The following is a 24,414-nucleotide window of genomic DNA, read 5'->3' as shown; positions in this document are numbered from 1 at the left end:
AAATAAATTTTCATGTCCCTAAAACGAGGCTTCATAATCGATTTGCAATATGTAATTTAGTCTAATAATTATAATATACTTTTAAATAGATAAGTAGATTGGCTTTTTCAAGCCAACTTAATAAAATAATTTCTACAGTTTTCTACAAAGGCATCGGTTGGATGGCTACCGAAAATAGAAGAAAAACATTGCGGGATGCTGCATCCAAACCTCTAGGTGTCAGTATAAATGCAAGACCCCTTCTCACCTGAAGTTACTCATTGCACTGCCGACACTCACAAAGCTAAACACTCAAAATATAACCTTAAAAGACTAAAGACGTTTTTATTTTGAAGGTAAAAAAAGAAAGAAAAGAAAATAGGAATACGTAAGGGGGCAAAAATTTCGTGTAAATAGTATATTTGCATTTCGATGGCGTTGTTATGGACACTCGGCATCAGTTGGAGTTGGAGACAGCTCGTTGAAAGGTTTGGATTTTAAAAGTTTTACAATGCTTCCCACCCTGCCAATAACAGATATTCATAAGGCAGAAATGTTCATTTGAATCTTTTTTGTCTGTCATACGATTCAGTATATGGGTCTTTGCATGTATCAGCCAACATTTATTGTGTGGAAGTGTCTTGGGTTAACCTCCAGAGGGCGCTATTGCCTTACATATTGAACAACACTGTGATACTGAGCGTAATGGAAAAAAGATCAATTAATTTAGTAGGACTCTACATTTCCCACAAGGGCTTCCACTCAGATCACTTAAGCATACACAAGTCCTGCCTTGGGATATGAATACCACAATGCACAAATGCTAACTCTCCACTGTTGTAACAGCTGAGTATGTTTTCCTTTTGTGTTCATTTAATGCATTTTAGTGAGTTGCCCAAGTCTCATGGTAAGTTGAAAGGTGAAGTGTGTACTGTTTCCATCTTAAAGGAATAGTTCACTCAAAATGAAAGTTCTCTCATCATTTACCCACCCTCATGCCATCTCAGATGTGTATGACACAAAGATTTTTTTCAGAAGTGTATTTCTGCTCTGCGGGGTCCATACAATGCAAGTGAATGGTTGCTCGAACTTTTAAGATCCAAAAAGCACATAAAGGCAGTATGAACGTAATCCACATGACTCCAGTGGTTAAATCCATGTCTTCAGAAGCTATATGATCGGTGTGGGTGAGAAACAGTAGTATTTAAAGGTGCAATTTTTGAAGTATGTCAAAGTGACTTACATTAGCTCATAGTGACACCTAGTGGCCTGGAAGCTGCATCATTCATTGTAGAAATTCACTGTGCACACTGTACAGTTAATTTAATCCATGAATGAAAGTGTCCAAAAACATATGACATTACAAGTAGGCCATTTTTATGTTAATTTCCATGAAAAATATTAACTATTTGATGCTTTTAAAAACATTGCAATGTTTGTTGGAGTGTATGTCACAGCAAAGTTGGCTCCACCAATGGTGTGAGTTTGGGGTGGGGCAATCTGTTAGGTCAACCAGATGTTGGAAGTGTTTAGGAAATCTGTTTGAAAACATAATTTTTGCAACTCCGTTTGTTGACATTAGTGGCTCAGATATTACAGACTTCGGCTCAACTTCCATACATTTTTTTTACTATTTATTTTCCTGCACCTCCTGGTCTTTTGCATTTATTTGCATGTCCTGTCAATATGTCAACTGTGTACTCTCTGTGACCCCATTTCCACCTGGTACTATGATGTGTCTCAGGTGATCCGATCTCATGTGGTCAGGTGAGACACGTCGTTGTTTACTCCTGGCTGTTTAAATGTGACTACTGTGACCATTTGCTTTTGGATTTGGAGGGGAGAGACTCTCATGATGGGATACATCAATCACTATGTCAGTGTGTTATAATAAACCGCAACAAAGTCAGAAAAGCATGCTGTTTCTTCCTGATGCAGCTGAAGTTTAATCTAAGCACAAAAGCAACCTTTCAAGCAGAACTATTTTAGTGGATTAGTTGTATTAACCTGAACTGCAGATGTTTGTGCTTCTCTTAAGTGCCTGTGCATGTCGATATCATACACACTGAAGAAGATCCGTGATGTTATATGCTTGTGTGTGTGTATATCCGCTTTTTTAATTTTTATGAACTGACGGTTACATCTTCTTAGAGGCACTCGTAACCGGCAAAGTTTAAACTCTTGTTTTAGTGCAGCAGTTAATTGACAGGTGAGGGGTGGTACTTTGTTGCTGCCGGGATGCATACAGGATTGATTAGCGTTTACACATCACATGTGATTCGTCTAGATGTGTTTTTGACCACATATGGATGTGGTTTTTGTGATCTGATCACAACAAATTTTAGATGACGTTTAGACCTGTATTTAGTGCTGACCACATGTGATCCGATCACCAAAAACACCAGGTGGAAACGGTATATGTGGGTAGTGTGCTGATATGTTTTCTTTGACTTATTTGATTGAATTGATCCATAATGACAGTCTTACATGACTGGAGCAAATCAAAAATCTAGTGTCATTATGTTATATATATCCTAAAATGAAATTAAACCTCCCGTTGGCCCCATAACAGGGCAAGTCAGACTGCTTTTGACATGCCCAAGCTTGTTTAAATGCCCTCGCCTTCTTAAACCTAGTGTTACCCGACTCCATTAGGTCATGCCACATGTAAAGCTACCATCCCACGTCTGTGTGTCTCTGTCATTCATGATGTCCAGCATGCTGTGGGATTCTGGGATAGCTGGGATGGTCAGCTGTCTTCATGCTTGCTTTGGTCTGGTGACCATTTGTGTGCAAATCTTCTTTAGAGACAGTTACACTCTCTCTCTTGTTCTTTGGATTATTGTAATGTACTGTTCATTGTGTTCTGTAATCAAACTGCTCTTTATACTGTAAATGTTTCATTTTGTTTTTCCGTCTTTGGGGGGAAGACACTCTTAGACTTCAGTGTAAAAAATCAAAGTAAAAAATCCCCATTTACTTTTTGTAGTTTCAGCCTGAGGCTTTTCTAATTTTGTCTTCACAACTTTCAAATCATGAGTAATATTCTGAGAAAGTGTAAGTCTGGGAAGAAACCGTATTCTGGGATATATAACCCTGAGATTACTGTCATGACCATAAATACTTTAAACAACAAAGAATCAGCTAACAGTTGCAGGAGCTCAGTTAACAGGTTTATTTTCCTCACAAGGAGAAAAAAACCCCCAAGTGAAATTACCTGTTATTTAAGGATATTCCCCTGCCTGAGGTACATTTAAAAGAACTGAAATTGTTGTGATCGAGTCTTTAAATGTCCATTTGGTTTGTGTAACATTATCTCATTCCTTGGGACAGCACCTAATATAATACATGAGTCATTTATCTATCAAGGACAGCAGCAAAATGGTGTAGGCCTAAACGGACATTTCTCCCGGTGTCCTGCCTTTTAGACTTGATGTTAGTTATTCATCTTCTGCCACAATGTCCTTCTTATGAGAAACTGGATGTCATTTTTGAACAAAAGAGCAGGTGACCTTGTTATAAACTGCGATTTTTGGCATGTACTGAGTCTGTGTTTTGACCTGACTAACTAAGATTGTGTACAACAACTGTGTGAAAATATGTCATGGTTTTAATTCCTGGCAAGTTGAACATTTGATACTTCTGGAACTGGCAAGAGGCTACATGCTAAATATTGTGATCTGCTGCTGGTATTGATATGACATCCATATTTAATTTAGTTCAGTATTCTTGTCTTGTATCCTCTGCTTTTTTTTTTTAACCAAACCTCAGTTTTTATTTATTTATTGTGGCTTAATTAGATTAAGTTTGCATTGTGACTCTCAAGTCAACTGTTTCCTTCTCATTTCCATTTCAGATTGTGTGGAACATTAGATTGAATATATGTTGTTAGACAAGAATATATTTTTTTTTTATGACATTTAAACAAATTATTTTGAGCTGCCAAGCCTTGCCTGCTCATCTCTGAAAAATAGGAGAATGAAGATTTGCACTCAAAAAATTATAAGATTTACTCTTTTCAATTTCATAACAAAATGAAATCAAATTGAATTGTGCAAAAACTCAATTTAATGGGATTTTGTTAAGTACTGAAATGCTTAAATCTTTTAAAAAATGTTTTTGTGTATCTGTGCATGGATCAGAATCATTGTCACAGTTTTGCATATTATTGCAAAGTCCTTAACATTGTGCCCTCAGTCTTGCCAATGCTGTGCCAATGTTTTACTAGTAATGTCTTTTTATGGCTTGCCTTGGTAAAATTAGTAGACATCCGTGATTTTCAGGAAATCTGTCAAGAAAATATCCTGGTTATATATATATATATATATATATATATATATATATATATATATATATATATATATAAACCCTTAACAAAAACAACAACAAAATAAAACAACACTGTAACACTTCCCACAAGGAAGGAGGACAGGAAACAGGTGTTCAGCACAAGGTAAGCTTTAAATTCTCTTTATTTACAACGCACAATGTAACACAAGCACAGTGAGTTGGCTTGTCGTCTCCCCCCGACTGGAGGCTCTGTCTCTGCTTTTATGCCGCTCTCCTCGTGCTCACTGGAATTAGAGACAGGTGTTAGGCATAATTTAGCTCAGGTGTAAGCGCCCTTACCGCTTTCCTCTCCCGGACGGGCGCTTGACCACGCCCCCGCTGCCACAAACACATTTACTGCAACACGTCTGGACGTATTACTTTTACCATTCCCGTTGTTTTCAGTCATTTTCATTACCATATTTGTAATTTTTGTTGTGTGTATTTCAGTAACAAAATGCTTTTGTACAGTGTTTTTTTTAAAAATATATATATATTTAATTAAACAAAAATAAACAAGGGAGTACTACCTTGATGTAAATATACTTTACAATTTAATTCATATATAATTTTAATAAAATTGCTGTAATGAAAATTGGGAAGTAAAATGAGTGTAACTGCTATGAAAATAATGTCAAAATGTAAACGATATTAATGACCTAAAAAAAAGGTTCAATTTATATATGCAAAAAGTAATTTCATAATAGTTTATTTTAATTTAGGAGTAAAATATGACCAGGACATTTCTTTGACATGGATATTTTAGATTATTTGTTCCATGAACAGTACTTGTATGACAGGCAAAGCAATGTGGCCACTGTTTGTCATAGACCTGAGTTATGAGAGTCATAAAACAATAAAGATCTAGTATATTTACTGTGATCCACAATATGTATCAGTTAAGGTTAATCCTGGCTCTCAGATTGCCCACATGTGGATTTACACAATCTTTACATATCATGTTATCCTCTGTTATTTCATCTGTGTTTACTTTTTTACTTTTTGATTACTTTCAGTGCTGACATTCTCAAATACATTCCTTAGTGGGGAAAGGCTATGCCGAATAGTTTGGCAAAAATGAGCAGGATATCCCCCTTCAGAGGTCCACTCCAACTTATTTGCACAGATGCACCATTTACAGGGTGCCTAGCATTGTTGTGGTCTGAAGTGCATGACGGGATAGGGCAAAGATCCTATTTTCCGCCCAGGAAATAAACTCTATAAGCTGCAATGGGGTTATTATAAGAAGACTTGCATTGGTCTTGCCCTGCAACTTGTTTCAATCTCTCTGATAACGATCTGCTCATAACAACTTTCGGCTAGTTTTTAGAGAATAGCAGAAATGCTGTACCAGGCATGCATGCAGAATGCGAGGCCTAAATAACCAACAGAGTGAATGTTTTCTAACGGAGGTGACATAATTCAGATATTTCACACAAAAGTATGGCTGTGCAACTTGTGTGCTTGCACTTCTATGAAGAGGTCCAGGTGTGTGATTTTAACCTGTGGCTGCACCCTGTCATTTTTCTCAATTGTGCGATGATATTTTTCTCAAAACTCCTCCCATCTTTTAACCCCCACTCAATGTCAACATAACAGTGGTCCTGTAGTCCAGTTAGTCTCATTTGCTATGTTTGGAGTGGCATACTACTATGCTATTCTTACTATTCCTGTAGTCTAGTGTAGTGTAGTGTAGTGTAGTGTAGTGTAGTGTAGTTTGGATGTGTAGTGTAGTCACTTTCCATTTCCAGTGTGTTGAATGAACCAAAAGTAATTGCAGCCATATTATTTAATCTGAATTACCATACACTTCCATTGTATAGAATTGCATTTACACATTTGTTTTCTCTGATTCCCTTTATAGCTTTATTCACTGAACTTTATTATTTTTGATGCTTCTTATCTGCTGCAGATTTAATGATAATCTCTACCATTATAATGTTGCTCCCTTGATTTAATGTAATTGTGTTGTAATTTGAAAATTCTCCATTATGGTTCAAGTTTGATATATGTTTGTTAATGGCTGCCATCTTTCTCCTGCTTGTAGGCTGGATTAAAGGGGTTTTAAGATCAGTGTGGGAGGTTATGGACTCCTATTAGCATGCAGACCCAGACTGAAGATAATTTTGGGGCAGGTTGGAAAATGCAATGGTGTGGTTTGGCTTGGTGACAGGCGAGACCATATAAGCGTTCTAACATGAAAAAAGAAATGTTGGAGCTGTGAGGGTGTGTGTGTGTTTTACTTTCTATCAGAGCATGAGATCTGTGAAGCCTATAGTCTACCCATCCCCCATGTCACCTGAGACCTTTAGTGTGTTTTGGAGTAAAATCTCTTTCAATTTACCAAGAACATTCTCAAATCTTACAATGTTACCTACCATAGCATTTTTACCTTGCAAAAAAAAGTTAAATAACTGATGACCTCATGAGACTACACTACCAAAACAAGCAAAACCTATTTTAAAAATAGGGGTGAAAACAAAATCCTAAAATCAATGAACATTAGCTAATAGGAAATGTCTAATATAAATATATATATATATATATATTACACTCACCTAAAGGATTATTAGGAACACCTGTTCAATTTCTCATTAATGCAATTATCTAATCAACCAATCACATGGCAGTTGCTTCAATGGATTTAGGGGTGTGGTCCTGGTCAAGACAATCTCCTGAACTCCAAACTGAATGTCAGAATGGGAAAGAAAGGTGATTTAAGCAATTTTGAGCGTGGCATGGTTGTTGGTGCCAGACGGGCCGGTCTGAGTATTCACAATCTGCTCAGTTACTGGGATTTTCACGCACAACCATTTCTAGGGTTTACAAAGAACGGTGTGAAAAGGGAAAAACATCCAGTATGCTGCAGTCCTGTGGGCGAAAATGCCTTGTTGATGCTAGAGGTCAGAGGAGAATGGGCCGACTGATTCAAGCTGATAGAAGAGCAACTTTGCCTGAAATAACCACTTGTTACAACCGAGGTATGCAGCAAAGCATTTGTGAAGCCACAACACGCACAACCTTGAGGTGGATGGGCTACAACAGCAGAAGACCCCACCGGGTACCACTCATCTCCACTACAAATAGGAAAAAGAGGCTACAATTTGCAAGAGCTCACCAAAATTGGACAGTTGAAGACTGGAAAAATGCTGCCTGGTCTGATGAATCTCGATTTCTGTTGAGACATTCAGATGGTAGAGTCAGAATTTGGCGTAAACAGAATGAGAACATGGATCCATCATGCCTTGTTACCACTGTGCAGGCTGGTGGTGGTGGTGTAACGGTGTGGGGATGTTTTCTTGGCACACTTTAGGCCCCTTAGTGCCAATTGGGCATCGTTTAAATGCCACGGCCTACCTGAGCATTGTTTCTGACCATGTCCATCCCTTTATGGCCACAATGTACCCATCGTCTGATGGCTACTTCCAGCAGGATAATGCACCATGTCACAAAGCTCGAATCATTTCAAATTGGTTTCTTGAACATGACAATGAGTTCACTCTACTAAAATGGCCCCCACAGTCACCAGATCTCAACCCAATAGAGCATCTTTGGGATGTGGTGGAACGGAGCTTCGTGCCCTGGATGTGCATCCCACAAATCTCCATCAACTGCAAGATGCTATCCTATCAATATGGGCCAACATTTCTAAAGAATGCTTTCAGCACCTTGTTGAATCAATGCCACGTAGAATTAAGGCAGTTCTGAAGGCGAAAGGGGGTCAAACACAGTATAAGTATGGTGTTCCTAATAATCCTTTAGGTGAGTGTGTGTATGTGTGTGTGTGTGTATATATATATATATATATATATATATGAGTAGTTGACAAATGGCCAAGAAAAAGTACTTTTTTTGGAAAACATAACTTTTTAAGAAAAAATACATATATTTATGGAGTATGAAAACTGTAGTTTCAGAAAATAGTAGTGGTCACTCATTTTGTCAATGACTTCACATATTTTTTTCACGTTTTCACTCAACAGTACTGTAAATGTGTCCTATGGTGTGACATTTAAAAAGTACTAAGAAATTATATTCAATAACATAAAAAAAAATACTTGAGAGAATTGTTCACATTATTCAAACATTTTTGTATTAAAGTGCTATTTATTTTACATGAAAGTACTAATTAGAAAAATTTTCACCATGAATAGATGAACTTGATAAACTTTTCCCTACAAATGTCAATAAAACTTTTTTGCCAACCTTACAAAACTGTTTGAAATTGTACCCATCTAAGAGGAGATATTATTGTAACTCCCCTAATGCCAAACTTGACTCTTTTTTTAAAAGATATTTTAAAATAAGTATATTTTTCTGTTGTTTTATGTTTGTCACACCATAGGACAAAACATCACACCAAAGGACAAAGATAGTCATTGCATAATGAGTCAGCATATATAGTGTTTATTGTAACAATTATAAAGGAGGACATTTGTTTTTATTTTTCAGCAATATAAACTGTGCAAAACATATCACACCAATTAGTAACTTTGATACTTATAGATCCATCAATAAAAAAGCATTGATGCTTATAATATCTTATTATAGGTAGTGATTTAACATATATCTAATTTATTTCTCCTCTCAGTCTCCGTGCACGAGTGTGTTCGGCTGTTTTGAGTAGTGATTTAACATACACTCACCTAAAGGATTATTAGGAACACATACTAATACTGTGTTTGACCCCTTTCGCCTTCAGAACTGCCTTAATTCTACGTGGCATTGATTCAACAAGGTGCTGAAAGCATTCTTTAGAAATGTTGGCCCATATTGATAGGATAGCATCTTGCAGTTGATGGAGATTTGTGGGATGCACATCCAGGGCACGAAGCTCCCGTTCCACCACATCCCAAAGATGCTCTATTGGGTTGAGATCTGGTGACTGTGGGGGCCATTTTAGTACAGTGAACTCATTGTCATGTTCAAGAAACCAATTTGAAATGATTCGAGCTTTGTGACATGGTGCATTATCCTGCTGGAAGTAGCCATCAGAGGATGGTACCCGGTGGGGTCTTCTGCTGTTGTAGCCCATCCGCCTCAAGGTTGTGCGTGTTGTGGCTTCACAAATGCTTTGCTGCATACCTCGGTTGTAACGAGTGGTTATTTCAGGCAAAGTTGCTCTTCTATCAGCTTGAATCAGTCGGCCCATTCTCCTCTGACCTCTAGCATCAACAAGGCATTTTCGCCCACAGGACTGCCGCATACTGGATGTTTTTCCCTTTTCACACCATTCTTTGTAAACCCTAGAAATGGTTGTGCGTGAAAATCCCAGTAACTGAGCAGATTGTGAAATACTCAGACCGGCCCGTCTGGCACCAACAACCATGCCACGCTCAAAATTGCTTAAATCACCTTTCTTTCCCATTCTGACATTCAGTTTGGAGTTCAGGAGATTGTCTTGACCAGGACCACACCCCTAAATGCATTGAAGCAACTGCCATGTGATTGGATGATTAGATAATTGCATTAATGAGAAATTGAACAGGTGTTCCTAATAATCGTTTAGGTGAGTGTATGTTATCTGTTTGAAATAATGATAGAATATAGATTAATGGATCAACAGAGAAATTAATGTAATGTATACTTAATTATGAACTCATGACCTACTGTGTTTTCCCTACAAATGTAACCACTTACTTATTAATTTCTTATAAAACACAATATAGTTTATTATTCTGTAATAACAAGCTTATTATGTAATATTGTTGAACCTGAACCTCACACAGGTCTATTCTGATACTGAATAATAAGCAGTCATTCAGTCACTCAGCAAGATCCCTGAATTATTTTAAGATGTATATGGCAACATTTCAGTTTGATTTACTTTCTCCATTGTTCTCTTAGGATCGCATCCTTACTCTGTGGATCCTTTTAATTCGCTCCCTATACTGTCTGGTCCTCTCTTTTGCACTCATCTCTCCATCAGTTCTTTCTGTTCTAAAAAAGTTAAGTAGCATTATAAGTAGTAGCACTGTATTTATGTACTTTATATTTGTTTATAGTTGTTACATTATACATTATAGTTGTTTTATTAACACTTCAGAAAATTGTATGTAGTCTCCAAAAAATGGCAATAAACATTCAAATGTAAGTCATTATTGAATTTAAAATCATCAAAACTGGTCAAAAAAGAATTAAAAGTATGTTAACAAACTTTATCTATTTGTTTTAATAGCTTCTTAAGGAGGTCTTGTCCTATTGTGTGACATCTGTGTCCTTTGGTGTGACAGGCCAAAGTGTCACACCAAAGGACATTTCCTGTCACACCAAAGGACATTTGAGCTTTTGTGGCATGTTAATAACCATGCTAATGCTAGCTGAACTGTCATTAGCAATTGGCATGATACATTTGCATAATATTATATAGTCCTGCTTTTAAAAATACAAATTTGAATTAAAAAAATTAATTTAGGGGTGTCACACCAAAGGACAAAAAAACTTAACAACTTCAGTGGTCTGAAAACATAGTTAAATATTTGAACAATTCTGAGAGAAATACTTACCATGTGCACTGCTCATGGGCTTCATAGGGGTATTCAGTCACATGACCTTGAATGGTTTCTTTCAAATAAATGTAGTTGTCCATGATATTGCCCAACTTAATATCAGGTTATTGCATAACACCAAAGGACATTTTTTTTCTGTGACAAACTTTATGAAATTCCTACACTTTAAAAAATGTATGTATAGGAAAAGTGATGACCACTTAGTGAAATAGACACTTGCACAATTATGCCAGGAGTGTCCATTAAGATTTTTAAACATTATTTTCTTTATTTATAAAAGTTAATATTTATGAAATAATTTTGTCTACCGTCACACCATAGGATCGATTTTGAGATTTGGCTCAAAGTTATAAAAAATTAAAAATAACTCTGATATTAAAACAACAAATTCATGTAAAACAAGAAAATGTTTAACCATTTACAGTATTCTAAATGATGAAAATGTGAAATCATTTATTTTTTTTCTTCTGTGACGGTGAAAAAGCCACGTCACGTCAACTACCCATATATAGATGTATATATATATATATATATATATAGATATATATAGATGTGTGTGTGTGTGTGTGTGTGTATATATATATATATATATATATATGTGTATATCTATATCTGACTTCAACTGATATATAAAAATGATAATAAATGTACCAATTTCTTTCCATAAGAGCAAAATCTGTACATTATTGCAAACTTTTGGTAATCAAGTGTATGCAATAATGTACAGATTTTGCTCATATGGAAATAAATTGATCCATTTATTCACCAAAGTGGCATTCAACTAATCATAATTTATAGTCAGGACATTAATAACATGAAACATTTATATAAAAATTTGATTTTTTTTTTTTTTTACGAAAATGTAACTACTGTTTCAAAGGTGGCTTTTTCTTTGCACTTCTTCCCATAAGGCCTGCACCCCTGAGTCTTCTCTTTACTGTTGTACATGAAACTGGTGTTTAAGCAGGTAGAATGAAGCTGTCAGCTGAAGACATGTGTGTACACCTTTGTATGAAATCTTCAGTTTTTTGGTTTTCATTCCTCAAAACAATGATTGTCTTATGAGTTTCTAGAGAAAACTGTTTCTTTTTTTTGTCATTTTTGACCTAATACTGACCTTAAAACATGCCAGTCTATTGCATACGGAGGCAACTCAAAAACAAGCACAAAGACAATGTTAAGTTTCATTTAAAGAACCAAATAGCTTTCAGCTGTGTTTGATATAATGGCAAGTGATTTTCTAGTACCAAATTAGCAATTTAGCATGATTACTCAAGGATAAGGTGTTGGAGTGATGGCTGCTGGAATTGGGGCTTGTCTAGATTTGATCAAAAATAACTTTTTTCAAATAGTGATGGTGCTGTTTTTTACATCAGTAATGTCCTGACTATACTTTGTAATCAGTTAAAGGCCACTTTGGTGAATTCAAAACTACAAAATCTGTACATTTTTACAAACTTTTGGCAGCCAGTGTAGGTTGAAATCATTAAAACTAATTTAAAGGGATACTCCAGGATGTAGCATTAAGCTTTGTATCAGTAGAAAACCAGTAGTATTTTCGAATTACCCTGCTTCCCCCCCTCATATCCCCATGATATGAGAGAAAATTTCATTTTTAGTCTGGAAAAAATCCTACGATGACGCAAAAATCGTCATTTTGCATCATCGGAGGATTTTTGGGCCAGAGGCTTTAAACTACAGCCAGTATTAGTAGCTAGTTCCGCATGTTTTCACCACGCCCATATGAGGCGGGATCTTACTCATAGAATGTAAAGATAGTGTCAGCCATCTTTAAGCTAAGCTAACAGGCTCTTGCTCTGTAAAACTTTGTATAATAGTCTAATCACGATGGCGGAAGAAAGTTTTGAAGTAATGACAGATGGGGATTTCGAAGATCTTTTGTGTGAATTGGATGCTCATGGCTACCTATACGAGCCGCAATACAGCGACGAACAGTTGCGGGAGATGGAGGAACAAGAGGCGGCCGAGCAGCTGCTGCAGCAGGGGAGCAAGACCTGCTTGGCGGTCAGGAGGAAGAGCCCGGCCAGACTCGAGCTGGGGCTGAACTGGTGGTGTCAGTGCTCTCGCTGTGCGTCTATGCAAACAGATAGAGAGTCCTATTGCTGTCACGAATTTCAGCGATGCCATTTTCTTCTGCATGAGATCGCTGAATCCGCTGATGAAACTGCACCGCTAGCATGTGTAACTGAGCACCCAAGTTTTGTACCACACATGGACAGGGGGGTCCTGGAAACTTTTTTCAGGATCCCAAAGATAAATTGGAAATGCCAGCCAAAGCCTGCAGGGACAAATGGACGGCTTAGTGTAAAGTGAGTATTTGTTTTGTATTTCTTTTTGTTACTAAGACGTAATGTACAGAGTTTGGACACCCGGCATAATCACAATGTTGTTCCCGCGTAGTCAGCTGAGCTATTGTTATATTTTCATGTATGCGCACATACTGTATGTGCAAATAGTTCGCATTACTAACGTTGTGTTTACTATTTTGTAGACAATATCGCCTAACAGCTTACCGTCACTTCATGGAATGGGTCCTGCAAGGCGAGAGACTTGGTAAAGGCTATCGTATCGTTTTGCCCACTTGTGTTGTCCAGGATATCAGACAGAGATATCCAGCTCCTGACGGGCAATACAGTGGATATCAGGAAACAGCTGAAGCTCTGGAAGAGCTTTGAATGTAAAAGTGTTACTATTAATTATTTTTTTCAATAAAAGTTATAATTGACACTGGTTGTGGTTCTTCTTATAAATCTTTAGTGTTGCTAGAGTATGTATTAGCTTAGAGAAATATTGATTTCAATTGGAGTTAAATTTTTTTTATGCAAAAGTCTAAGTTGTGTTATATACATTAGGCTAACTTTTCCTAACTTTAGTAAAGTTATCTTTAATTCAAAATCAATTCCAAGAAGGGAAATAATCCAGGTCTTATATGTCTACAGTAAGTAATTACAGCAAAATCAGTGACAGTAACCATTCAGCCTCAGCTCAGCAAGTCTGTAATGTAGAACTTTATTGTACACTGGAGTACAGGGTAAGATGAACAATTTTTTTGTTTTAATATTCACAACAAAGCATTTCTACCATATTCAAAGGTACAAATTAAAATAAATAAAGAGATAGAAAACAAAAAATATATTTTGCACAATATATAGAAACAAAGCAGGCAAAAAATAAATAATGAAATATAAACAGCTGAGGCAGAATCTGATTTTACTGTAGGTGCTATGGTAAGCCGGTTTTAGAAGCGGCTCTGGAAAGAAGCTGTGGCAGCTTCCTTTGATGGTTTTGGGACTGGTGCAATGTTGGGTGGCAGCGCAGGCTGTGGCAGTGTAAGTGATGAGGTTGGCACTGTAAATTGAATGTTTGGGTTGCGTCTTCTATCCATGACCCTCTTGATGAGTGTGTCTATAAACTGGGTGGTGTGTGGTGTGAAGATTTTCTTCAAGACCCACTGTTTGGATCTCTTGCAGAAGACTGGGTTAAACCGTGCTTGTCCTGTAAATGATAGGAAATATAATGAAATATAAAATCTGAACTAAGATTTAACTTTGTCATGTCTGATCGTTCCCATAGCTGTAAACATTCTAGTTTTGGATATTATACTACTCAGACAACACATAATATACCTGTCTTGGTTGTGTCCTGCTTCCTCTTGACAATGTTCTCATTGTGCTCCAGGATGGCAAGGTAACATCGCTCCTTCATTCCCTGGAATGAGAATGCCTGGCGTTTGGGGATGTATTTTAGAAGTGCACTGTGAAATACTTCAAGTGGGCCTGTGTGCAATTAAAAAGAGTAAGGGAGAAGGGATACAACAAATGGAAAAATAATCAAGTGTACAAGGGCAACTATTCTCACCTGTATGTTTGAATAGGGCCATCTTATCCATGTCTCTCAGAAGCCTTTTGTCAAGCACCAACGATGACAGGTCTTGAAACGCCACAGAATCTTTTTTCATCCACATGCGCTTCTTTTGCTCCTGGTCTGATAGAGTAGCATGGTCACACCGATGCTGTTCTCTGTTGTCATCTGTCCACTCATGCTCATTACACACATGGTGTGTAATGGACTTCCACCTGCGTTTCAATGCCTGTATGAAAAACACAATTATTGACAATAAGTGTAGAGTTTTATTTAATTGTATTTAATTTTTCAAAAACATAATAACATTACATCAAAAGTCTTACCTCGATGTCACCTTTACTTGTTGCACAGGCAAATCACATATGGTTTACGACTGACCTATAAAAGATATACAATTACTAATTTTGAACCTTGCAAACCAATGTAAAGTCTGCTCGATTACAAGATAACACTGACCTGGTCCATGCATGGAGGATTTCGTTTGACTTTTTCTTCCCCTTATTCTGCATCTTCTTCCAGAAACCTGCGAGTTATAGCAGAGTTAGGGTTGGAGAAGTGTGGATGTTTGTGTACAGGGGTGACTAAACAAATACATACCTTTTGCTGTGTGCCAGATGTCAGACTGATGTTGGACATTAGGAAATTGTTCCCTCGTTATTTTTTTAATCGATGTGGAGCGATCTGTGGCCATCACCTCCACGTCAAGGCCCTGGTCCATCAACTCAGTCATGCCCCTTTTGAAAGCTAATGGTTCCATGGTAACAGAGCTGGTGGCCTCAGTAACCTAAAGAGTCAAGTTTGAGACAAATTCATAATTTTACAAATAGCATCTGTAATTTTCAATTACTATAATTTTGCTGCTATTTATATTTATTTTACCTGCACCAGTTCTGTGTGGAGTATCTCCTTTGTGTCATCCAACATAAATGTGTAGTGACAGTATTTTGCACTGAAACCTGGCGTGTCACATCGGCCATCACCCGTCAGGTGTAGCCTCTTTCCATCCTCCTGTTCTAAAAACACTCTTGCTAAGAGTTCTGTTCTTTTTTCAATATACACTTCCTCGATAGCAGGGTGCAAGTATACCTTCTGGATATTGTAATATGTACTATGTCCTATCATTTGGACATCCATGGTCTTGCACCAGTCCGAGAGTTCTGTGTATGTGCCCCCTCTGAACAAAACAGCTGCTGCTGCAAGGAGGTTCACCTCTGGCATTTCCCTAACTTCACATGAAGATTTCCAGGACCCAACATGGCCCCCAAGACATGTCCAATCCACCTTCCTCTGTGCACCAACGTCAACAATAGTCTTTGAAGAAATTGGTTTCCCACATGTCTGGCAAAATTTGAAGAGTGACATGAGGCTGGACTCGTTGACAATTATCTTATTTTCATGCCCGTCTTTTACACCTTCATCATCAGATGATGATGATGTTGATGTGACGGTGAAGGTTGACTCGGGCTGATAGCTTTCATCATTTTCAATTTCAGCTTCAATGGAGCTGATGGTTGTATTGAGGCCCCCAGGTGTACTTGGGCATGGTGACTTTAAAACAAACAAAATTAAAAAAAAAAAAATACATACAGTTGCTTTAGAATTCATTAAAAAAAAGAATATGCTGAAGTATGTTAGTTCTTCAGAAACTTACAAATTGTTCTTGGACAGAAGCAGGAATTTTGAGCGGTGTTGAGGTCAGTAGCAATGGTTCTTCATTTTTCGATGACACTAACGCATCAGACGAGATTGTAGTCTGAAATGACACAAGTTCAATAAGGTTACATAACATTTAGTTGAACAGAACTTTTCTGATGAGAAAACAATGCAGGTTTTTTCAGTTGCCCGAATAAAAAGGCAATACCTCTAACATGGGCGTTTGAGGTTACTCACGGACATATAATCAAATGTTTTACTGAAATTGAGGGTGTCAATTATATTTTTAAGCTTACAGTAATTAACATTATTTGTTCTAGTCTGTACTACATTAGGGGTTCATATCGCAAATGTATCTGTCTCAAAAGTCTTCTCAACAGTCTAATACAGCAACAGTTTGTGTGGTAACGCTAGCATAAATCGACAAATATGCTAACTCAGTTTTACCGAACAGTGGCTTTACTTTGAGAACAGTCAACTTATATACAACTTATATGTAATTTTCTATCTAACGTTACTTTTATAAATTTGCTGTTTTACTGCAAACAACTAAAGTTAAAACATTATAGGCTAGGCTACTGTGTGATCAGAAATAGAGTCGCTATTAGTTGATAGTCTTACCTCTAGACGAATGCGTTTAGTACCAGATGGCCCAGGCTGTTCGTCATCGGGGAAGGTGAATATTGATGGTATTGCAGTGTCCTTCAGAGTGGTTCTCTTCATTCGAAGGACATTCGGTTCATAGTCTTCCTGCTTGAAATGACGACTGCAAATCCTACGGGTTTTCAGGTTTTCCATATCGGTGTCCTCACCAAACTTCGGATGGTTGATAGCCCGCAGCCACTGTTTACATCGCTCCAAATCTTTTAACGGAAAATGATGGAAACTTACTTCTTCTCCTTTCCTGTTTTTTTTTGTACATCCCTGTACAATGTAATTTAGCACCATTTCGATGGAAATTTATCGAACAACTCACTCAACTCAACTCAATTTTTCAGATACTGCCGCCTGTAACCGGTAGGCGTGGTTTGGGAGTGGCCTCGTAAGTGCGGCAAAGCAAGTGCATTCTGGGAGTTGTTGTCTTTCAGCCACATGAGTAAAAAATACATTTTTTGCCTTTTCTCAGTCTAGAATGCTTCAAATTCAAAAATAATTTCACATTTCTACTACATAAATGACCACTATTAAATACACATTCTTCTTCCCACAGCTGGGGTATCCCTTTAACCACTCCACAGATTTAATATTAGCAAACTATAGTTTTGGTAAGTCAAACAATAATTATTTACAGACAGATTGTTTCACTTTTAATTGACTATATCACAATTACAGTGGGTCAGAAGTTTACATGCACTAAGTTAACTGTGCCTTTAAGCAGCTTGGAAAATTGCAGAAAATGATGTCAAGCCTTCAGACAGTTAGCCTTTAGCTTCCAATAGGAAGTGTACTGTATTATGTACCTGTGGATGTATTTTAAGGCCTACCTTCAAACTCGGTGCCTCTTTGCTTGACATCATGGGAAAATCAAAAGAAATCAGCCAAGACCTCAGAAAAAGATTTGTGGACATCCAAAAGTGTGGTTCATCCTTGGGAGCAATATCCAAATTCCTGAATGTACCACGTTCATCTGTACAAACAATAATATGGAAGTATAAACACAACGGGACCACGCCGCCATCATACCACACAGGAAGGAGACACATTCTGTCTTCTAGAGGTGAATCTAGTTTGGTGCGAAAAGTGCAAATCAATTCCAGAACAACAGCAAAGGACCTTGTGAAGATGCTGGAGGAAACAGGTAGACAAATATCTATATCCACAGTAAAACAAGTCCTACATCGACATAACCTGAAAAGCTGCTCAGCAAGGAAGAAGCCACTGCTCCAAAACCACCATAAAAAAGCCAGACTACAGTTTGCAAGTGCACATGGGGACAAAGATCTTACTTTTTGGAGAAATTTCCTCTGGTCTAATGAAACAAAAATGGAACTGTTTTGTCATAATGACCATCATTATGTTTGGGGGAAAAAGGGTGAGGCTTGCAAGCTGAAGAACATCATCCTAACCGTGAAGCACGGGGGGTGGCAACATCATGTTGTGGGGGTGCTTTGCTGCAGGAGGGACTGGTGCACTTCACAAAATAGATGGAATCATGAGGAAGGAAAATTATGCGGATATATTGAATAAATTTCAAGACTTCAGCCAGGAAGTTAAAGCTCGGTTGCAAATGGGTCTTCCAAATGGACAATGGCCCCACACATACCTCCAAAGTTGTGGCAGAATGGCTTAAGGACAACAAAGTCAAGTTATTGGAGTGGCCATCACAAAGCCCTGACCTCAATCTGATAGAAAGTTGGTGGGCAGAAATGAAAAAGCGTGTTCGAGCAAGGAGGCCTACAAACCTGACTCAGTTACACCAGTTCTGTCTGGAGGAATGGGCCAAAATTCAAGCAAAGTATTGTGAGAAATGGTAAATGGTCTGCACTTATATAGCGCTTTTTATATATTTTCTGGGCAAATTTGTTTGACCAGCTGTCTCATCGTGTGGTATGGTAACTGCACAGCACCGACCGAAAGACCCTACAGCAAATTGTGAGAACAGCTGAGAAGCAGGTGGAAGGCTACCCAAAATATTTGACCCAAGTTAAAAATTAAAAGGCAATGATACCAACTACTAACAAAGTGTTTGTAAACTTCTGATCCACTGATGATGTGATGATAGAAATAAAAGCTGAAATAAATAATTCTATTATTCTGACATTTCACTTTCTTAAAATAAAGTAGTGATCCTAACTGACCTAAGACAGGGAATGTTTTCTATGATTAAATGCAGGAATTTTGAAAAACTGAGTTTAAATGTATTTGGCTAAGGTGTATGTAAACTTCTGACATATATATAACTGTAAGTCTGAATATATATTGTAATAAATCCAGATAAATATAGTTGTAAATCTGGGTATGAATCTAATATATATGCATATAATCTATTAAATTGTAAATATATAGAATAATACGTAAATCTTTAAAAAAAGACTAAGATTTTTTTTCAGTGTACAGTATGTATGTATACTTATATGTATGTATAGGTATGTGAATTTGTATATATTATTCAATATTATCTAAATAAAATAAACCAGATAGATAATGAATAATTATAATATTAGTATTTCTTCTTTTAAGGTTAAGATATTTCGTAGGGTTGGGAATCACAAGGTAACTTGCAATATGATATAGTATCGATATTTAGGTCACAATACAATATTATTTTGATACATTTTTGGTGTATTTCGATTCAAAGTTACTATATATTGTGATTATTTCACTCAGTGTTTCTCATTCGTCTTCATCAGACTTGAGAGAACTGTTTCCAAACCACCAAATGCATTGTTAAATTAATATAAAAGTCCCAGTTTACAAAACAATGCAAGTTTGTTTCCTGAAATCTATGTACAATGCAAAGCCATAAGCATTTAAGACCATAACAGCTCCCTATTTCTGTGATTAGGTCAATGTAGCTAGTCTTTCTAAAAATAAATTATAGTATTTATGAATACAATTGCAGCCTAAACACTTTATAAATATTATTTATTACAACACAGTTTCAGCTCCAAGTTTCTTGGTGTGTATATGGCGGAGGAACTCTTAACACCACCTGTCTAGCCAAGAAGGCCCAGCAGCACCTCCACTTCCTGCGGAGGCTGAAGAGAGCCAAAATCCCCACTCTCATCCTCACCACCTTATACAGAGGGACAATAGAGAGCGTCTGGACCAGCTCTCTCACTGTGTGTTATGGGAACTGCACAGCACCGACCGAAAGACCCTTGTGAGAACAGCTGAAAAGATCATCGGAGTCTCTCTACCCACCATTGACACCACATACATCAACTGCTGCTTCAGCAAAGCCACCAGTATTACAGATGACACCTCTCAACCCTCTCATGGACTCTTCACCCTCTTGCCGTCTGGCAGAAGGTACAGGAGCGTCCGTGCCACCACCAGCAGACTCCGCAAAAGTTTCTTCCCTGAAGCAGTCCGATTACTCAACACCCTGCTGCCTCCCAAAGTTCACCTGGCCTTGTCATACACCTAACCCAGTATGACTCAAAAACGTTGCACACTTGCACTTTACAAAGCTGCATCAGTCACTTATTATTATGGAACACGTTCAAGCTATAATTTTGCTATATTAAATATACATATAATTATGCAATACTTATTGCTGCTACACTACAAAATAGTTTACAGTCTACAGCTATGTGTATTTGTTTTCCTGTGTTCTGTTATGTGTATTGTCCTTCACTTATCTCACACTGTTGTGTATTGCACTTTATGTAGTCTTACGTGCTGTTCTGCGTTGCACCATGTTTCTCGAGTTATGACATTCTGTTCCAATGTATATAAGCTATATAGAGGAATGGCAATATAAACCCACTTGACTTGAATACACAAAAGTATAATTGATTTCATCTAAATGGATAGCCTATTTTATATGATTAACATTTTTGTCAAAACACGTCAGTTAATGTTACTACTGTAAAATCGTGATCATTTTTAGTAAGGGAGGGTTTATGTGTAAAGAATGATAACTGCACCTTCTAAGGGACTGTTGTTGAATTCCTAGATTGAATTGGCAAAGAGAAAATGGTTTCCCATCACCACAATATTAATGTGGACAAATTCTAATAACAATGTCAGTATTTGGCATGCAAGTGTCGATACATTATCACAAGGAAAACTGTCACAATACAAAAAAAACATTGAAGATTTTTTTTTTTTTTTTTTTTGCAATGTTTTCTGCAATTGTTTGTTAGTGCAGGTCTCTCTCTCTCTCTCTCTCTCTCTCTCTCTCTCTCTCTCTCATGCTCTTTCATGGAGATTTGCTGCAGCAGAGGGATAATTATACTTTCGGGAAATTATGCATCTGTAAAGGCCCCTTCGGGAAAGAATCCAGCTTTAAAAGTGATTATTTGCCCTGTGCGTGTAACAGCAAAGTGCAAAAGTGAGTTAAACAAGTTCTTTCAGGTTTCTCTGCATATCACAGTCAAAATGGTGTGAAGTTTCAGTGTAATTGGATTTGCACAACACTTTTCTCCATTTTTTTTTTTCCACACAGATTTCTTTCACCTACTGCACACTTACACAAGTGAGTGAATATACACATGGAAAAGTGATTGCTTTTGGTATTGCTTGCACTTTAGAGTGGAATGCTTTGCTAACACAATAGCAAAGTGTTGAACAGCCTGCAAACTCACCTGCACTCTCTCATTGTAAACAGAAGGCTGTTCTACGCATAATGCAGACATGTTGTGTCATGTTTGAACATTTCTGTTTCATCTGAGCCTAACTTTCCTTTTATATCCTGAAAAATATTAAAGGGATAGTTTACCCGAATATAAAATTCTCTCAAAATGTACTTGCTCTCTTGTTGTTCCATGGCATTTGACGTCTTTAGTGGAACAAAAAAGTGACATTTTTATGCAGGATGACAGCTTCAGCTTTCATTGTATACTTTTATCCTTAAAGGGACTGTTCACCCAAAAATGGAAATTCCAGCCTGGTCTCATGAAATGTACGTGAACAAGACAACATTTTTGCAATTCGAAATTTACGTGCTTTATATCACGTTTGGCTGCAGGTTTCCAGTGAAATGTCCAGCGGGGGCACCAAAAGCAAGTATAATGGTGTCGTATTCAGACGTGATTTTAAGGTGAATTTTAGATATTTTTTTAAAACATACCTCACTAACTTAAAATTTTTGCATGAATCCAACCAATAGTGCTTTAAAATATAAATTGTATAAATAAGACATTCTTACCAAATCAATGCTTAAATGTAATCATTAGTGTTTTAAAATGCAGACGCGAAATGAAAAAGCTATTTTCTGAAGAAACCACCTCCAATTTGTGCCACTTCTATGACTCTGTAATGTCACGTGCCAGATTGAATTCATGGCTGTACTTGAACCACGGTCCTCCAACTTTGTCCAACACCCTGTCAGGTGAGCTACCGTGCAAGCTATTCATGTTGGAATAAGTGTATATATGTAGGTGAGTCTGTAATATAAGTATTACTATTCAGCATTTTTCAAAAGATGTGTTCGAGTTAAAGTGTGTCGATATCCTAAAATTGCAGGTTCTGAGTAAAAGAGAGGAAAATAAGAATTTATAAAGTCATAATCAGCCGTTGAAGTCATGATTCTGTGAAAGTGAATAAAACACTGTTATTCAAGTGCCTCTATTGTTAATTTCTCCTGAAATATGCAGGGAATTGTACCTGGATACACGTATAACAAGTTTTGTAAAAACGTATATAAAGTCAAGTTTTCACTGAGACCAGGTTGGAAAATTCTCTCCTAATTTACTTACCCTCACGCCATACCAGATGTGTATGACTTTCTTGTATCTCAGCTCTGTAGGTCCTCACAATGCAAGTGAATGTGTACGAAATATTTGAAGCTCCAAAAGCACATAAAGGCAGCATAAAAGTATCTCCATATGACTCTAGTGGTTTAATCCATGTCTTCTGAAGCGATATAATAGGTGTGGGTGAGAAACTGATCAATATTTAAGTCCTTTTTACTATAAATTGTCTTCCCTGCCCAGTAGGTGGTGATCTGAATGAAGAATGCGAAAGTGTAGAGTGATTGTAAAAAAGGCCTTAAATATGTATCCGTTTCTCACACACACCTATCATATCGCCTCTGAAGACATGGATTTAACCACTGGAGTCGTACGGATTACTTATGTTGTCTTTATGTGCTTTTGGGGCTTCAAAGTTCTGGTCACAATTCAGTTGCATTGTGAGGATCTACAGAGCTGAGATATTCTTCTAAAAATCTTTGTTTGTGTTCTGCTGAAGAAAGTAAGTTATACACATCTGGAATGGCATGAGGGTGCGAAAATTACGAGAATTTTTATATTTGGGTGAATATTCCTTTTAGGGTTGTGCCGATGGACGATATCATCGTCCATCGTGATGACTGACCAACATCACGATGTAGAGCCACCATCGTGATGCCACGCCCCCTTTTGCGAGTCTTGCTAGTGTGACTCACTAATCCTAGTCTCTTCTATAGTTAACCTAAAAACTTTGCAGAGATTGCTCTGTAAATTAAATTGAGAATATAACTAATGCATATATGCTATTTTAAATACTGTAGTATATGCCAGAGACGTGACGTGTTAGTCTGTGAAAATACCGTGTCAGGCAGGCTACACAAATATTGATCTGGACATTGTTAGCTTCTTGTCTTTTTTTTACATGTCTTACATTGTACATTTAGATTAAAATATTTTATGTTGTAGGCTACAAGAAAATAGCCTTTATTAATTAATTATTAGTAGTTGTAGTGTCTCAGAAAATCTTGCTCATTGTCACATAGCTCTTGTATACACTGAAGCGGCAGTTTAAGATAAACCCAGACCAGCTGAACGTCAAATAACTTTTGTCTGGTTAATACTTTTAAAGAAAAATTTCCTTGGCCATAAATCCATAATGTCAAATCAAATGAAAGAAACAAGGTGAATATGAATAACACACATTTATTAAAACATAGAAGAACAACAAATAAAGAACAGGAAAACGGGAACAACACTCAGACCGAAACTCGGCATTAAACATTTCACTTATAATTAGCAGCACAATTAACTTCAGCACAGGCTACAAAATAAATTATGTTATGGAAATATTGTAAAGTGGTCATATGAACTACACAAATGAACGTTTAAAAAATAATATGCAAAATCGAATAGCTCCGCAACGGATGGCGAAAAATGCGTAAAGAAGTCTAATATCTTTCACCATAGACCATGATTAAATTTCGTTGTTTCTGGCCAGAAATACCAACATATTCACTTTATCTGGTTTTAATAAGCTGCGGATTGGAGTAACTACACTACCCGCTGTGCTGAAGACCCGCTCTGATGGAGTACTGGTAGCACATATGCACAGATATTTCCGTGCTAATCTTGCCATGAACGGAAACCTTTTGTCGTTCGTTTTCCACCAAGTCAGCGGGTCCTCTTCCCCATCAATGGCCATTTCCTGCAGGTACATGGTC

The 24,414-nt window shown here is 37.2% G+C and overlaps 1 long non-coding RNA gene across 1 annotated transcript in view; it reads left to right on the top strand.

Annotated features, from left to right (window-relative positions):
- The first annotated feature begins 265 nt into the window (after positions 1–265).
- Positions 266–24,414, top strand: part of LOC127639246 (uncharacterized) — a 153,624-nt gene continuing 129,475 nt past the window's right edge. The window contains exon 1 of the long non-coding RNA XR_007969940.1: positions 266–467. This is a non-coding gene — a long non-coding RNA (uncharacterized LOC127639246). The remainder of the gene's footprint in view (positions 468–24,414) is intronic.

The sequence above is a fragment of the Xyrauchen texanus genome, chromosome 47, assembly GCF_025860055.1.
Source record: "Xyrauchen texanus isolate HMW12.3.18 chromosome 47, RBS_HiC_50CHRs, whole genome shotgun sequence".
Classification (NCBI taxonomy): domain Eukaryota; kingdom Metazoa; phylum Chordata; class Actinopteri; order Cypriniformes; family Catostomidae; genus Xyrauchen; species Xyrauchen texanus.
The sequence above is the reverse complement of the archived record's forward strand: the minus strand, read 5'-3'. Positions and strand labels throughout refer to the sequence as shown.